The sequence below is a fragment of the Schistocerca nitens genome, chromosome 5 (genome assembly GCF_023898315.1).
Source record: "Schistocerca nitens isolate TAMUIC-IGC-003100 chromosome 5, iqSchNite1.1, whole genome shotgun sequence".
Classification (NCBI taxonomy): domain Eukaryota; kingdom Metazoa; phylum Arthropoda; class Insecta; order Orthoptera; family Acrididae; genus Schistocerca; species Schistocerca nitens.
The window spans coordinates 863,178,745-863,184,635 of record NC_064618.1 but is presented as its reverse complement, the minus strand read 5'-3'; the positions used below and the strand labels follow the sequence as shown (position 1 = coordinate 863,184,635).

General features: G+C 44.6%; 1 non-coding gene across 1 annotated transcript; it reads right to left on the bottom strand.

The window, feature by feature from the left end:
- Window positions 1-1,094: 1,094 nt before the first annotated feature.
- Window positions 1,095-1,167, bottom strand: Trnaa-cgc (transfer RNA alanine (anticodon CGC)). Its single transcript has one exon. It is a non-coding gene; the product is annotated as a tRNA-Ala (tRNA).
- Window positions 1,168-5,891: the final 4,724 nt, after the last annotated feature.

Here is a 5,891-nt window from a genome sequence, read left to right as displayed (position 1 = left end):
TCCTTTACTGCTTGCTCAATATACAGATTGAATAACATCGGAGAGAGGCTACAACCCTGTCTTACTCCCTTCCCAACCACTGCTTCCCTTTGATGTACGTCGACTCTTATAACTTCCATCTGGTTTCTGTACAAATTGTAAATAGCCTTTCGCTCCCCGTATTTTACCCCTGCCACCTTTAGAATTTGAAAGAGAGTATTCCAGTCAACATTGTCAAAAGCTTTCTCTAAGTCTACAAATGCTAGAAACGTAGGTTTGCCTTTCCTTAATCTTTCTTCTAAGATAAGTCGTAAGGTAAGTATTGCCTCACGTGTTCCAGTATTTCTAATAAAAACATAACACAGGCAAAGAATGCACCTGCTTTGTTTCATCGGGTTGAATCCCTTCTTGCTGCCAGTAGTGGTAGCAGTGCATATCAGATTTACGACCTTGCATATCACCAAATCACCTACAAATTTAAACCCGTATTCTTCCTGCTGTACTCTGAAACTTGTTTATTTCTGCCTTCACATCTGTAGTCGTTTTAATGGCCAGCAGAGTACATTACTGTTTCACGGTCTCATTTAAATGTTGTACACTGAATAATACGACCGCGAGGTATTAATCGTAATGAGCAAGGAGCCTCAGTCTGTACCGTCCCTTCCAGCGCCAGCCTCTCATGCGCCACCACTCTGCACCCGTCCGCACTGTCATCTACACTAAACACCCGTCCTTGTCAAAATGAACGTCGAAGGTACTCAAACTGCAGAAAGCTGCCACCAAGGGAGTCTTCTAAATAGCAGTGCCGCGTGAATTCCTACGTTAAACCTTCCTGCCACGAATCTCAGAATTTCGGATCAATATTTTGACCTCCGGTGTCATTTGTGCAACTAAGATTCGGCACAGACTTTCAACTTCTAAATCTTCCGACATCAGGAGGAGGAGGAGGAGGAGATTAGTGTTTAACGTCCCGTCGATAACGAGGTCATTAGAGACGGAGCGCAAGCTCGGGTGAGGGAAGGATGGGGAAGGAAATCGGCCGTGCCCTTTCAAAGGAACCATCCCGGCATTTGCCTGAAGCAATTTAGGGAAATCACGGAAAACCTAAATCAGGATGGCCGGAGACGGGATTGAACCGTCGTCCTCCCGAATGCGAGTCCAGTGCGCTAACCACTGCGCCACCTCGCTCGGTTCCGACATCAGAATAACATTAATGTCTCTTTTGGGGTATCTATTTATTACACCAAAGCAGACGATACAGGACCCATTTAGTATGAAGTACACGAAAGATAAAATATAAATCTCTTAAACTATAAACACTGTGTATGATACCTCAGTCAAAAGTAATAGCTTTAATGAAGTTCCGAATCGGTGCCTGAATAGAGAAAATTGAGCACAGGCTTTCTAGGCGTAGAGGAACACAGCATCTTGCTCACTGTTTTCAACTGCTATTGTCCATTCATGCAGGTGGTGGCGTAATTTGTCGAAAGACTGATTAGAATACAGAGGTGTGGCCGAGCAGTTCTAGGCGCTTCAGTCTGGAACTGCGCGACCGCTACGGTCGCAGGTTGGAATCCTGCCTCGGGCATGGATATGCGTGATGTCCTTAGGTTAGTTAGGTTTAAGTAGCTCTAAGTTCTAGGGGACTAATGACCTCAGATGTTAAGTTCCATACTATACAGAGCCATTTGAACCAAGAATACAGAGAACCAGTAAGTTTCCTACTTTATGTAAAAGTCATGTCAGACAAAAATCCAAGACAATTACATTCTGAGGAAATATGCGAGCCAATATGTTAATTTTTAATGTATCGTTGGGTCCAGATTGACTCAGAGAATCATTCCCATCCGTGCGAACTGCAAAAAAATGTTCAAATGTGTGTGAAGTATTATGGGACTTAACTGCTAAGGTAATCAGTCCCTAAGCTTACACACTACTTAACCTAAATTATCCTAAGGACAAACACACACACCCATGCCCGAGGGAGGACTCGAACCTCCGCCGGGACCAGCCGCACAGTCCATGACTGCAGCAAACTGCTAAACAGATACGTATTGGCACAACGTATTCCTTGAAAAGAAAGTAACGAAATCACTCATGTTTATGGTATCAGAATAGTTCTACAATATTACATGGAAAGCTAATAACATTAAGAGATTGTGAATTGTTTGTTATCTGGAAATAACAGGCTGGTACTGTGCACTAGTCGAGCAGCGACAGAAATGATGAAAAGTTTTACAATTCTCCAGTCTGATCAAGGTTTTCGGGAGGTTTACCTTGATTGTAAAGCAATTGCTGAAAGTGGGAATCCTTATCAGAAAGAACTCTGCCTCACTCCCAATATGCTGAGATTTGGCTGAAATGATATGTCTATGGTGCGAAAATTGGCAGATAACCCGAAATGAGAAGTGTGACGTCATCGACATGAGTGCTAAAAGGAATCCGTTAAACTTCTGTTACAGATCTAAAGGCCGTAAAATAAATACCTACGAATTGCCATTAGGAACAACTTTAATTGGACAGAACGCATAGAAGATGTCGTGGGGAAGGCGAACCTAAGACTCCATTTTATTGGCAGAACTCTTAGAAGATCCAACAGATCTGCTAAAGAGACTGTCTACTCGTAGACTTGTCCGTCCTCTTTTGGAGGTTTGCTGCGCGTTGTGGGGTCCTTACCAGATAGGATTAACGAAGTATATCGAGGAAGTTCAAAGAAGAGCAGCACGTTTGTTAGTATCGCGGAATATGGGAGAGAGCGTCGCTGACACGATACAGGGTTTGGGGTGGGTATCATTAAAACAAAGGCGTTTTTCGTTGCGGCAGAATCTTCTCACAAAACTTCAATCACCAACTGTCTCCTCCGAATGCCGATCTACATAGGGAGAAAGGATCATCATAGTAAAATAAGAGAAATCAGAGCTCGTAAGGAAAGATATAGGCGTTCGTTTTCGGGTGCGCTGTTCGACATTGGAATAATATAGAATTATTTGGAGTGTGGTGCGGTGAGCCCTCTGCCAAGCTGTTGATTTTGATTTTCAGACTATCGATGTAGATGAAAAGAGCCCAGTTTCTGGTTTAGGTCAGGAAATGAAACGTAAATAAAGAAAAAGTAACAAGACGTTTAGTAACTCGTAAATAGCAGATTTTCTTAAGCACATCGCTCCTCCGAAAGTGTCGTGGCATCAAATGGATATAAAAACGACAGAGAAGCACAGTGAAATGCCCTGTTTAAGATAGAATAAATTGTGAAAGGGGCCAAAATAAGGGGCTGTCAGTTACACTCGAACATACAACATTATTATTTATTCAAACATTACAAGAGCCCCCAAAAAAATTGTAAACGCACACCTTTAATCTTTATGACTTCCGGCTGAAAGACACTTTAATTTAAAAACGGCTGAAGGCCAATAACTTAAAACACAAGCATAATCAGAAATTTAAAAGGCAAGCCTTATCTTTAAAAAGTTCTTTAGTTAGGCTGAAGTAAACAAGTTAAATTCAAATCGGCTGAAGGCCGATGACCTAAAAATTCAAAAAAATTTTAAAATGCCAAAGGGCTTACGTGAAACAGTACTTCAAACGAGGCTGCAAAATGGTTCAAATGGCTCTGAGCACTATGGGACTTAACTTCTGAGGTCATCAATCCCCTAGAACTTCGAACTGCTTAAACCAAACTAACCTAAGGACGTCACACACACCCATGCCCGAGGCAGGATTGGAACCTGCGACAGTAGCGGTCGCTCGGTTCCAGACTGTAGCGCCTAGAACCGCTCGGCCACACCGGTCGGCTAACTAGGCTGCAGGCCTTAAGAATAAAACAACTCTAATTTAAAACACAAAACCGGTTAGAAGCCATTTAAGCACCAACAACAAGAACAAATTAAAAAAAAAAATGAGGCACTACACACAAGAGCGCCCAGATGTTCGAGGGTCGGCCAGCCCTTGAAATACTAACATTCACTTAGGTGAGACAGGCAGTCAGCCCAACCATCCTCAATACAACGGCAACCCAGCCGACAGACCGTCAACAGACCAATGCTGAAGGAGAGTTCCGCTCCACACTTGCACCAAGGTTCCGCTCCGCACTTGCCCCAAAATTCCAACGATGCTGACAGCAGAATCAAACGACCGACTAACTCAGAGGCAGTACGCCGACAACACTTAAATAAACTTGTCATCGAAAATGACATAACTACACAGCTCCACGAACATCTGCACGAGGACTAGACGATGCTCAAGGCAGTGACTGTGCAATAACGAGGACGAACCACGAGTCGGTGCACAAAGCCAACCCATACACCACAGCCAGCCAAGTACACGTTGTCTAACAAGTCGACCCACCGACGGTCAACCAGAGTCGTCCCCACTGAAAACAAGTGTGTCGGCAATCGTCGGGCAAGTGATGGCTCTCCGCACCCTCCTCATGCTGCATGCCCCACTAGTACTACGTCGCGACTGCGCCAACCGAGCAACAGCTACACATCAGCACTGAAACAGCACTAAAATAGCTGGGCAGTCGACATCACAAGCTACACACAATATCACAAACACTTGGACGAAGAACGCTACCAGTGGTAAAAGCAGTGACTATACGGTGACGAGGACGAACCCCGAGTTGAGATACACACATCGCCTTGAGCTACAAAAAGCACATCACCAAGCTTTCTCATAAAGTTGCTGCAAGGAACAACATACTACATAAGCTCAGTGGTACAACCTGGGGAACCTCCGCTGACTGTCTGCGTTTAACTGGCATCAGTCTTGTGTACTGTGCTGCCGAGTACTGTGCACCTGTCTGGTTGGGAAGTGTACATGTGAAGAAGTTAGACAAAAAACTTATCGACACAATGAGCTGCATTTCTGGTTCCATCAAATCAACCCCATGCCACTGGTTACCTGTATTGAGTCACATCTCTCCACCTCACTTGAGGCGGAAACAAGCTCTACTGAGGGAGGCCAAGAAAATCTCTGCATCACCCTCTCTACCACTGCACCAGGAGTTCTGTCATCCGCCACAGCAACGATTGCGACCAAGAAGACCAGCAAGTGTTACTGCAGGACAACTCATCGCAGATGGTTTTGATCTAAATGAAAGCTGGAAGCATGAATGGACAACAAAAACATTGGGTACAAGAGCCCATCACCTTGATCCCACAAAGAAGCCAAAAGGTTTTGACCTACCGAGGAACCTCTGGTGCCGCCTCAAAAGGTTAAGGACTGGACACGGTTGTTGTAGCTACTTCAGGTACAAATGGGGCTGGGTCAGTTCACCAACGTGTGAATGTAATGAAGAAGAGCAGACAACTGAACATTTAGTCCAACGCTGTCCACTTCATTCATACTCTAAAATGGTTCAAATGGCTCTGAGCACTATGGGACTCAACATCTATGGTCATCAGTCCCCTAGAACTTAGAACTACTTAAACCTAACTAACCTAAGGACATCACACAACACCCAGCCATCACGAGGCAGAGAAAATCCCTGACCCCGCCGGGAATCGAACACGGGAACCCGGGCGTGGGAAGCGAGAACGCTACCGCACAACCACGAGATGCGGGCATTCATACTCTGGAATTCCCGACGATTTCTTCACTCTCACTCCCAGCTTACTTAATTATTTGAAAAACACAGACTTTAAGGTTTAATATTGTCTTATATGATATGTATATTGTATAAAATCATTTGCCCTGTATCAACTGTATATTGTATAAAATCGCCGTACGATTAAATAAAATCGCCAACCCATAAACGATCGGCGAGCAATCACGCCGTAGCCGGCCGAAGTGGCCGTGCGGTTAAAGGCGCTGCAGTCTGGAACCGCAGGACCGCTACGGTCGCAGGTTCGAATCCTGCCTCGGGCATGGATGTTTGTGATGTCCTTAGGTTAGTTAGGTTTAACTAGTTCTAAGTT